Source organism: Halichoeres trimaculatus, unplaced genomic scaffold (assembly GCF_033239565.1).
Source record: "Halichoeres trimaculatus isolate MK-OKI-2021-1 unplaced genomic scaffold, fHalTri1.1 fHalTri1_scaffold_26, whole genome shotgun sequence".
Taxonomy (NCBI): Eukaryota; Metazoa; Chordata; class Actinopteri; order Labriformes; family Labridae; genus Halichoeres; species Halichoeres trimaculatus.
This window is the reverse complement of record NW_027437204.1, coordinates 645,001-657,500: the sequence shown is the minus strand read 5'-3', so window position 1 is coordinate 657,500 and position 12,500 is coordinate 645,001.

The following is a 12,500-nucleotide window of genomic DNA, read 5'->3' as shown; positions in this document are numbered from 1 at the left end:
ATTTGGGGGACTTTTTTTCACTTCCGGGGACCTTTTTCGGGACATTTCCCCACATTGCTGGGATGACTCCCGGGGGTGCCAGAGTCATTTTGGGGGACTTTTTTTCACTTCTGGGGACCTTTTTCGGGACATTTCTCCCCATTGCTGGGATGACTCCCGGGGGTGCCAGGGTCAATTTGGGGGACTTTTTTTTGACTTCTGGGGACCTTTTTCGGGACATTTCTCCCCATTGCTGGGATGACTCCCGGGGGTGCCAGAGTCAATTTGGGGGACTTTTTTTCACTCCTGGGGACCTTTTTCAGGACATTTGTCCCCGTTGCTGGGATGACTCCTGGCAGTACCCCATTCAATTTGGGGGGACTTTTTTTCACTTTTGACCACTTTTTGTCAGAAATGCCTCCCGATCAGTCAGTTGGCACCGGGCAGGTACCTGCCCACATTTCCAAGAACTTTTTCCCCACTCGGGGGAATTTTTTCCCCTGCCTTCTTGTAAGGGTTTCCCGTTGGAGACGGACCTTCAGGGTGTTCACCAATACACAGTCACAACAAAGAATTTGTCACAAGACCCTTTTGATTTTTGCAATGAACTAATTCATTTATGACATCTTCTCCCATTCAAAAGTCACCTTACATAATTCAACTATTGATGTTATACAACAATTTGCTGTTTGAAGTTAATTAAGTCAGTTTCGGCTGCTTTTTCTCTTCAAAAAGGAGCCCAAAATGGATTAAAGACTAAGTCATTTAGGGCTAACTTTTTCAATAGGAAAAGTAGCTCAAAATGACTTCATTTTAGAAAAGTAGCCGAAAATGACTTCAATTCGGGCTACTTTCCCCATTCAAAAAGTAGCCCAAAATGAATTAACCACAGATGGACATCTATGTGGTCTTTGAACATGATAGAGTCATTTTGGGCAAATTTGAGTCATTTTGGGCTACTTTTCCTATTAAAATAATAGCCCAAATTGAAGAAATCACTAAGTAAATTTGGGCTACTTTTTCAATGGGAAAAGTAGCCCAAATTGACTTTGTGATCCAGTCAATTTGGGCTACTTTTCAAAATTCAAAAAGTAGCCCAAATTGACTGGATCACAAAGTCAATTTGGGCTACTTTTCCCATTGAAAAAGTAGCCCAAAATGAATTAACCACAGATGGACATCTATGTGGTCTTTGAACATGACAGAGTCATTTTGGGCAAATTTGAGTCATTTTGGGCTACTTTTCCTATTAAAATAATAGCCCAAATTGAAGAAATCACTAAGTAAATTTGGGCTACTTTTTCAATGGGAAAAGTAGCCCAAATTGACTTTGTGATCCAGTCAATTTGGGCTACTTTTCAAAATTCAAAAAGTAGCCCAAATTGACTGGATCACAAAGTAAATTTGGGCTACTTTACCCATTGAAAAAGTAGCCCAAAATGAATTAACCACAGATGGACATCTATGTGGTCTTTGAACATGACAGAGTCATTTTGGGCAAATTTGAGTCATTTTGGGCTACTTTTCCTATTAAAATAATAGCCCAAATTGAAGAAATCACTAAGTAAATTTGGGCTACTTTTTCAATGGGAAAAGTAGCCCAAATTGACTTTGTGATCCAGTCAATTTGGGCTACTTTTCAAAATTCAAAAAGTAGCCCAAATTGACTCAATCACAAAGTCAATTTGGGCTACTTTTCCCATTGAAAAAGTAGCCCAAAATGAATTAACCACAGATGGACATCTATGTGGTCTTTGAAGATGTCAGAGTCATTTTGGGCAAATTTGAGTCATTTTGGGCTACTTTTCCTATAAAAATAATAGCCCAAATTGAAGAAATCACTAAGTAAATTTGGGCTACTTTTTCAATGGGAAAAGTAGCCCAAATTTACTTTGTGATCCAGTCAATTTGGGCTACTTTTCAAAATTCAAAAAGTAGCCCAAATTGACTGGATCACAAAGTCAATTTGGGCTACTTTTCCCATTGAAAAAGTAGCCCAAAATGAATTAACCACAGATGGACATCTATGTGGTCTCTGAAGATGTCAGAGTCAATTTGGGCAAATTTGAGTCATTTTGGGCTACTTTTCCTATTAAAATAATAGCCCAAATTGAAGAAATCACTAAGTAAATTTGGGCTACTTTTTCAATGGGAAAAGTAGCCCAAATTGACTTTGTGATCCAGTCAATTTGGGCTACTTTTCAAAATTCAAAAAGTAGCCCAAATTGACTCAATCACAAAGTCAATTTGGGCTACTTTTCCCATTGAAAAAGTAGCCCAAAATGAATTAACCACAGATGGACATCTATGTGGTCTTTGAACATGACAGAGTCATTTTGGGCAAATTTGAGTCATTTGGGGCTACTTTTCCTATTAAAATAATAGCCCAAATTGAAGAAATCACTAAGTAAATTTGGGCTACTTTTTCAATGGGAAAAGTAGCCCAAATTTACTTTGTGATCCAGTCAATTTGGGCTACTTTTCAAAATTCAAAAAGTAGCCCAAATTGACTCAATCACAAAGTCAATTTGGGCTACTTTTCCCATTGAAAAAGTAGCCCAAAATGAATTAACCACAGATGGACATCTATGTAGTCTTTGAAGATGTCAGGGTCATTTTGGGCAAATTTAAGTCATTTTGGGCTACTTTTCCTATTAAAATAATAGCCCAAATTGAAGAAATCACTAAGTAAATTTGGGCTACTTTTTCAATGGGAAAAGTAGCCCAAATTGACTTTGTGATCCAGTCAATTTGGGCTACTTTTCAAAATTCAAAAAGTAGCCCAAATTGACTCAATCACAAAGTCAATTTGGGCTACTTTTCCCATTGAAAAAGTAGCCCAAAATGAATTAACCACAGATGGACATCTATGTGGTCTTTGAACATGACAGAGTCATTTTGGGCAAATTTGAGTCATTTGGGGCTACTTTTCCTATTAAAATAATAGCCCAAATTGAAGAAATCACTAAGTAAATTTGGGCTACTTTTTCAATGGGAAAAGTAGCCCAAATTTACTTTGTGATCCAGTCAATTTGGGCTACTTTTCAAAATTCAAAAAGTAGCCCAAATTGACTCAATCACAAAGTCAATTTGGGCTACTTTTCCCATTGAAAAAGTAGCCCAAAATGAATTAACCACAGATGGACATCTATGTAGTCTTTGAAGATGTCAGGGTCATTTTGGGCAAATTTGAGTCATTTGGGGCTACTTTTCCTATTAAAATAATAGCCCAAATTGAAGAAATCACTAAGTAAATTTGGGCTACTTTTTCAATGGGAAAAGTAGCCCAAATTTACTTTGTGATCCAGTCAATTTGGGCTACTTTTCAAAATTCAAAAAATAGCCCAAATTGACTCAATCACAAAGTCAATTTGGGCTACTTTTCCCATTGAAAAAGTAGCCCAAAATGAATTAACCACAGATGGACATCTATGTGGTCTTTGAACATGACAGAGTCATTTTGGGCAAATTTGAGTCATTTGGGGCTACTTTTCCTATTAAAATAATAGCCCAAATTGAAGAAATCACTAAGTAAATTTGGGCTACTTTTTCAATGGGAAAAGTAGCCCAAATTTACTTTGTGATCCAGTCAATTTGGGCTACTTTTCAAAATTCAAAAAGTAGCCCAAATTGACTCAATCACAAAGTCAATTTGGGCTACTTTTCCCATTGAAAAAGTAGCCCAAAATGAATTAACCACAGATGGACATCTATGTGGTCTTTGAACATGACAGAGTCATTTTGGGCAAATTTGAGTCATTTGGGGCTACTTTTCCTATTAAAATAATAGCCCAAATTGAAGAAATCACTAAGTAAATTTGGGCTACTTTTTCAATGGGAAAAGTAGCCCAAATTTACTTTGTGATCCAGTCAATTTGGGCTACTTTTCAAAATTCAAAAAGTAGCCCAAATTGACTGGATCACAAAGTCAATTTGGGCTACTTTTCCCATTGAAAAAGTAGCCCAAAATGAATTAACCACAGATGGACATCTATGTGGTCTCTGAAGATGTCAGAGTCAATTTGGGCAAATTTGAGTCATTTTGGGCTACTTTTCCTATTAAAATAATAGCCCAAATTGAAGAAATCACTAAGTAAATTTGGGCTACTTTTTCAATGGGAAAAGTAGCCCAAATTGACTTTGTGATCCAGTCAATTTGGGCTACTTTTCAAAATTCAAAAAGTAGCCCAAATTGACTGAATCACAAAGTCAATTTGGGCTACTTTTCCCATTGAAAAAGTAGCCCAAAATGAATTAACCACAGATGGACATCTATGTTGTCTTTGAAGATGTCAGGGTCATTTTGGGCAAATTTGAGTCATTTGGGGCTACTTTTTCTATTAAAATAATAGCCCAAATTGAAGAAATCACTAAGTAAATTTGGGCTACTTTTTCAATGGGAAAAGTAGCCCAAATTGACTTTGTGATCCAGTCAATTTGGGCTACTTTTCAAAATTCAAAAAGTAGCCCAAATTGACTGGATCACAAAGTCAATTTGGGCTACTTTTCCCATTGAAAAAGTAGCCCAAAATGAATTAACCACAGATGGACATCTATGTGGTCTTTGAAGATGTCAGAGTCATTTTGGGCAAATTTGAGTCATTTGGGGCTACTTTTCCTATTAAAATAATAGCCCAAATTGAAGAAATCACTAAGTAAATTTGGGCTACTTTTTCAATGGGAAAAGTAGCCCAAATTTACTTTGTGATCCAGTCAATTTGGGCTACTTTTCAAAATTCAAAAAGTAGCCCAAATTGACTCAATCACAAAGTCAATTTGGGCTACTTTTCCCATTGAAAAAGTAGCCCAAAATGAATCAACCATTGATGCACATCTATGTGATGTTCCGAAAATGACTTTGTCATTTTTGTAGACTTTTTCAATTGAAAAAACGATACCTTTAAATTCATTAAAAATCAATGTTTTCACCTAGGAGGCTGAAATTACAGTATGTTCATCGTGAGTACATGTCGAATCAGTGTGCAAAAGATTGTAGATGTGCGACATTTCTAAAGGTCAAAGGTCAGGGACAAGCACATCTGAGGCCTTCATTTCATCCCTTTAAATTCATTAAAAATCAATGCTTTGACTTAGGAGGCTGAAAATACAGTATGTTTATACTGAATTGGTGTCGAACAAATGGGTATAAGGGTCATACCTGAAATCCTTGTGCAAAGTTGCTCCAGACCCCTAATTCAATATGGGAGCCTTTTTGATCCATGAAAGTAGCCCAAATTTAAACAAGGGTTTCCCGCCCTTTTTTCCCTCCTTTTTAATTTTTTTTTTAAAGAAAACTAAAAAACTTGGGAACTTGCTTTTTTCACAGTCTTGTAGAGGGGCCTAAGCCTGACCAGTGTGCAAAATTTGGGATCTCTCAGGCCCCTGGGGGCCTCGTGAGGCCAGAGAACAGGGACGAGCTCATCTGAGGCCTTCATTTCATCCCTTTAAATTCATTAAAAATCAGTGCTTGGACCTAGGAGGCTGAAATTACAGTATGTTCAATGTGAGAACAGGTAGAATCAGTATGCAAAAGATTGTAGATGTGCGACATTTTTTAAAGGTCAAAGGTCAGGGACAAGCACATCTGAGGCCTTCATTTCATCCCTTTAAATTCATTAAAAATCAATGCTTTGACTTAGGAGCATGAAAATACAGTATGTTTACCCTGAATTGGTGTGGAACAAATGGGCATAAGGCTCATACCTGAAATCCTTGTGCAAAGTTGCCCCAGACCCTTAATTCAATATGGGAGCCTTTTTGATCCATGAAAGTAACCCAAATTTAAACAAGGGTTTCCCGCCCTTTTTTCCCTCATTTTTAATATTTTGAATTAAAATACTTCTTTTAGAGATATTGCTTTGATTTTTGAATATAGAGCATAATTTAACATGCTTTACATGACTGTTTTGGTCCCATCTCATTCGGCCAATCAGAAAGCTACTTAGCTTCCTAGACCAGTTAGGAACTTGGGGCTTTTATATCATGATCCTTGTCTAAAATGAAGCTCAGACGTCAAGTTTCAAATGATTTGACCCATTTTTGTGGCAACGGCGAGCCGCCAAAATCTGAAAAATGCAAACTTTGGAGCCCCGCCCCTCGAAAAGTACAAGGCCGATGGAGGCGCCGGTGATGGCGTTCTACTCGTATCTGGACCCTCTACAACATATAAAAATTTCAGCCCCGTCGGACTTTTAGAACAAAAGTTCCTCCAAACTGCCCAACTCTGGCAGAGGGTGTTGGAAGCACCAAGTCCAACACCCTGTGAGATTTTGAACCCTGTCCAACCAATTAAGAAAACTAAAAGACTTGGGAACTTGATTTTTTCGCAGGCTTGTAGAGGGGCCTAAGCCTGACCGGTGTGCAAAATTTGGGATCTCTCGGACCCCTGGGGGCCTCGTGAGGCCAGAGAACAGGGACGAGGCCTTCATTTAATCCCTTTAAATTCATTAAAAATCAGTGCTTTGACTTAGGAGGCTGAAATTACAGTATGTTCATCGTGAGAACATGTAGAATCAGTGTGCAAAAGATGGTTAAGCTGCGACCTTCCTAAGTGGGAAAGGTCACGAATCTGTGTCAAAGGTCAAGTCATGAAAATATCCCTTTAAATTCATTAAAAATCAGTGCTTTGACTTAGGAAGCTGAAATTACAATATGTTTATCGTGAGAACATGTAGAATCAGTGTGCAAAAAATTGTAGATGTGCGCCATTTCTAAAGGTCAAAGGTCAGGGACAAGCACATCTGAGGCCTTTATTTCATCCCTTTTAATTCATTAAAAATCAGTGCTTTGACTTAGGAGGTTGAAATTACAGTATGTTCATCGTGAGAACGTGTAGAATCAGTGTGCAAAAGATGGTTAAGCTGCGACCTTCCTAAGTGGGAAAGGTCACGAATCTGTGTCAAAGGTCAAGTCATGAAAATATCCCTTTAAATTCATTAAAAATCACTGCTTTGACTTAGGAAGCTGAAATTACAATATGTTTATCGTGAGAACATGTAGAATCAGTGTGCAAAAGATTGTAGATGTGCGACATTTCTAAAGGTCAAAGGTCAGGGACAAGCACATCTGAGGCCTTCATTTCATCCCTTTAAATTCATTAAAAATCAATGCTTTGACTTAGGAAGCTGAAAATACAGTATGTTCATTGTGAGAACATGTAGAATCAGTGTGCAAAAAATTGTAGATGTGCGACATTTCTAAAGGTCAAAGGTCAGGGACAAGCACGCCTGAGGCCTTCATTTCATCCCTGTAAATTCATTAAAAATCAATGCTTTGACTTAGGAGGCTGAATATACAGTATGTTTATCCTGAATTGGTGTGGAACAAATGGGTGTAAGGCTCATACCTGAAATCCTTGTGCAAAGTTGCCCCAGACCCTTAATTCAATATGGGAGCCTTTTTGATCCATGAAAGTAGCCCAAATTTAAACAAGGGTTTCCCGCCCTTTTTTCCCTCCTTTTTAATATTTTGAATTAAAATACTTCTTTTAGACATATTGCTCTGATTTTTGAATATAGTGCATAATTTAACATGCTTTACATGACTGTTTTGGTCCCATCTCATTCGGCCAATCAGAAAGCTACTTAGCTTCCTAGACCAGTTAGGAACTTGGGGCTTTTATATCATGATCCTTGTCTAAAATGAAGCTCAGACCTCAAGTTTCAAATGATTTGACCCATTTTTGTGGCAACGGCGAGCCGCCAAAATCTGAAAAATGCAAACTTTGGAGCCCCGCCCCTCGAAAAGTACAAGGCCGATGGAGGCGCCGATGATGGCGTTCTACTCGTATCTGGACCCTCTACAACATATAAAAATTTCAGCCCTGTAGGACTTTTAGAACAAAAGTTCCTCCAAACTGCCCAACTCTGGCAGAGGGTGTTGGAAGCACCAAGTCCAACACCCTGTGAGATTTTGAACCCTGTCCAACCAATTAAGAAAACTAAAAGACTTGGGAACTTGCTTTTTTCGCAGGCTTGTAGAGGGGCCTAAGCCTGACCGGTGTGCAAAATTTGGGATCTCTCGGACCCCTGGGGGCCTCGTGAGGCCAGAGAACAGGGACGAGGCCTTCATTTAATCCCTTTAAATTCATTAAAAATCAGTGCTTTGACCTAGAAGGTTGAAATTACAGTATGTTCATCGTGAGAACATGTAGAATCAGTGTGCAAAAGATGGTTAAGCTGCGACCTTCCTAAGTGGGAAAGGTCACGAATCTGTGTCAAAGGTCAAGTCATGAAAATATCCCTTTAAATTCATTAAAAATCAGTGCTTTGACTTAGGAAGCTGAAATTACAATATGTTTATCGTGAGAACATGTAGAATCAGTGTGCAAAAAATTGTAGATGTGCGCCATTTCTAAAGGTCAAAGGTCAGGGACAAGCACATCTGAGGCCTTTATTTCATCCCTTTTAATTCATTAAAAATCAGTGCTTTGACTTAGGAGGTTGAAATTACAGTATGTTCATCGTGAGAACGTGTAGAATCAGTGTGCAAAAAATTGTAGATGTGCGACATTTCTAAAGGTCAAAGGTCAGGGACAAGCTCGCCTGAGGCCTTCATTTCATCCCTTTAAATTCATTAAAAATCAATGCTTTGACTTAGGAGGCTGAATATACAGTATGTTTATCCTGAATTGGTGTGGAACAAATGGGTGTAAGGCTCATACCTGAAATCCTTGTGCAAAGTTGCCCGAGACCCCTAATTCAATATGGGAGCCTTTTTGATCCATGAAAGTAGCCCAAATTTAAACAAGGGTTTCCCGCCCTTTTTTTCCTCCTTTTTAATATTTTGAATAAAAATACTTCTTTTAGACATATTGCTCTGATTTTTGAATATAGTGCATAATTTAACATGCTTTACATGACTGTTTTGGTCCCATCTCATTCGGCCAATCAGAAAGCTACTTAGCTTCCTAGACTAGTTAGGAACTTGGGGCTTTAATATCATGATCCTTGTCTAAAATGAAGCTCAGACCTCAAGTTTCAAATGATTTGACCCATTTTTATGGCAACAGCGAGCCGCCAAAATCTGAAAAATGCAAACTTTGGAGCCCCGCCCCTCGAAAAGTACAAGGCCGATGGAGGCGCCGATGATGGCGTTCTACTCGTATCTGGACCCTCTAAAACATATAAAAATTTCAGCCCTGTCGGACTTTTAGAACAAAAGTTCCTCCAAACTGCCCAACTCTGGCAGAGGGTGTTGGAAGCACCAAGTCCAACACCCTGTGAGATTTTGAACCCTGTCCAACCAATTAAGAAAACTAAAAGACTTGGGAACTTGCTTTTTTCGCAGGCTTGTAGAGGGGCCTAAGCCTGACCGGTGTGCAAAATTTGGGATCTCTCGGGCCCCTGGGGGCCTCGTGAGGCCAGAGAACAGGGACGAGCTCATCTGAGGCCTTCATTTAATCCCTTTAAATTCATTAAAAATCAGTGCTTTGACTTAGGAGGCTGAAATTACAGTATGTTCATCGTGAGAACATGTAGAATCAGTGTGCAAAAGATGGTTAAGCTGCGACCTTCCTAAGTGGGAAAGGTCAGGAATCTGTGTCAAAGGTCAAGTCATGAAAATATCCCTTTAAATTCATTTAAAATCACTGCTTTGACTTAGGAAGCTGAAATTACAATATGTTTATCGTGAGAACATGTAGAATCAGTGTGCAAAAGATTGTAGATGTGCGCCATTTCTAAAGGTCAAAGGTCAGGGACAAGCACATCTGAGGCCTTCATTTCATCCCTTTAAATTCATTAAAAATCAATGCTTTGACTTAGGAAGCTGAAAATACAGTATGTTCATTGTGAGAACATGTAGAATCAGTGTGCAAAAAATTGTAGATGTGCGACATTTCTAAAGGTCAAAGGTCAGGGACAAGCACATCTGAGGCCTTCATTTCATCCCTGTAAATTCATTAAAAATCAATGCTTTGACTTAGGAAGCTGAAAATACAGTATGTTTATCGTGAGAACGTGTAGAATCAGTGTGCAAAAAATTGTAGATGTGCGACATTTCTAAAGGTCAAAGGTCAGGGACAAGCACGCTTGAGGCCTTCATTTCATGCCTGTAAATTCATTAAAAATCAATGCTTTGACTTAGGAGGCTGAATATACAGTATGTTTATCCTGAATTGGTGTGGAACAAATGGGTGTAAGGCTCATACCTGAAATCCTTGTACAAAGTTGCCCCAGACCCCTAATTCAATATGGGAGCCTTTTTGATCCATGAAAGTAGCCCAAATTTAAACAAGGGTTTCCCGCCCTTTTTTCCCTCCTTTTTAATATTTTGAATTAAAATACTTCTTTTAGACATATTGCTCTGATTTTTGAATATAGTGCATAATTTAACATGCTTTACATGACTGTTTTGGTCCCATCTCATTCGGCCAATCAGAAAGCTACTTAGCTTCCTAGACCAGTTAGGAACTTGGGGCTTTTATATCATGATCCTTGTCTAAAATGAAGCTCAGACCTCAAGTTTCAAATGATTTGACCCATTTTTGTGGCAACGGTGAGCCGCCAAAATCTGAAAAATGCAAACTTTGGAGCCCCGCCCCTCGAAAAGTACAAGGCCGATGGAGGCGCCGGTGATGGCGTTCTACTCGTATCTGGACCCTCTACAACATATAAAAATTTCAGCCCTGTCGGACTTTTAGAACAAAAGTTCCTCCAAACTGCCCAACTCTGGCAGAGGGTGTTGGAAGCACCAAGTCCAACACCCTGTGAGATTTTGAACCCTGTCCAACCAATTAAGAAAACTAAAAGACTTGGGAACTTGATTTTTTCGCAGGCTTGTAGAGGGGCCTAAGCCTGACCGGTGTGCAAAATTTGGGATCTCTCGGGCCCCTGGGGGCCTCGTGAGGCCAGAGAACAGGGACGAGCTCATCTGAGGCCTTCATTTAATCCCTTTAAATTCATAAAAAATCAGTGCTTTGACTTAGGAGGTTGAAATTACAGTATGTTCATCGTGAGAACATGTAGAATCAGTGTGCAAAAGATGGTTAAGCTGCGACCTTCCTAAGTGGGAAAGGTCCTGAATCTGTGTCAAAGGTCAAGTCATGAAAATATCCCTTTAAATTCATTAAAAATCACTGCTTTGACTTAGGAAGCTGAAATTACAATATGTTTATCGTGAGAACATGAAGAATCAGTGTGCAAAAAATTGTAGATGTGCGCCATTTCTAAAGGTCAAAGGTCAGGGACAAGCACATCTGAGGCCTTCATTTCATCCCTTTAAATTCATTAAAAATCAATGCTTTGACTTAGAAGGCTGAAATTACAGTATGTTCATTGTGAGAACATGTAGAATCAGTGTGCAAAAGATTGTAGATGTGCGACATTTCTAAAGGTCAAAGGTCAGGGACAAGCACGCCTGAGGCCTTCATTTCATCCCTGTAAATTCATTAAAAATCAATGCTTTGACTTAGGAGGCTGAACATACAGTATGTTTATCCTGAATTGGTGTGGAACAAATGGGTGTAAGGCTCATACCTGAAATCCTTGTGCAAAGTTAACCCAGACCCTTAATTCAATATGGGAGCCTTTTTACATATTGGAAGGGTACCCTAATTGAAATAAGGCTCTCCCATCCCCCGCTGAAGGACTTGGGTGGGGGATGGGAGACAACCTCAGAAGGCTGAAAAGGAGTTTTCTGCTCAACTGCTCAACTGGTGAAGACTTAACGAGCGGGGGATGGGTGAGATGAAGTCAATTTGGGGGACTCTTTTTCACTTTGGGGGACCTTTTCCATGAAACTTCTCCTGATTGGTCCTTGTGCCATCTGACCACGCCCCATTCCATTTGGGTGGCCTTTTTTCACTTATGGGGACATTTTTCCAGAATTGTCTCCTGATTGTTCGGAATGACACCTGGCCACGCCCCTTTCCATTTGGGTGACTTTTTTTCACTTTCGGGGACCTTTTACGGTGAATTTCTCCCCATTGCTGGGGTGACTCCCGGGGGTGCCAGAGTCAATTTGGGGGACTTTTTTTCACTTTGGGGGACCTTTTAGGGTGAATTTCTCCCCATTGCTGGGGTGACTCCCGGGGGTGCCAGAGTCAATTTGGGGGACTTTTTTTCACTTTGGGGGACTTTTTTCCAGGATTGTCTCCTGATTGCTGGGAATGACACCTGGCCACGCCCCATTCCATTTGGGTGACTTTTTTTCACTTTGGGGGACTTTTTTCCAGAACTGTCTCCTGATTGCTCTGAATGACACCTGGCCACGCCCCAAGTCAATTTGGGTGACTTTTTTCCAATTTGGTTGACTTTTTCCAAAAACTTTACGGAACGCCCCCAGATTGGAGGAGGGTGTGAGTGAAGGTCCGACAGACACAACCTTGGGCTTTTTTTTACATGTCGGAGCACTTTGGCCCAAAATGTCTCGGAGAGGTCTCGCAGCCTCCGGTACCCATCCGGAGGGTGGCTGGGAGACTCCCAGCACATTGGAGAAACAAGTTTCCCAAAGTGAAAAAAAGTCCCCCAAATTGACTCGGACACTGCCAGGAGTCACCCCAGCAATGGGGAGAAATGTCC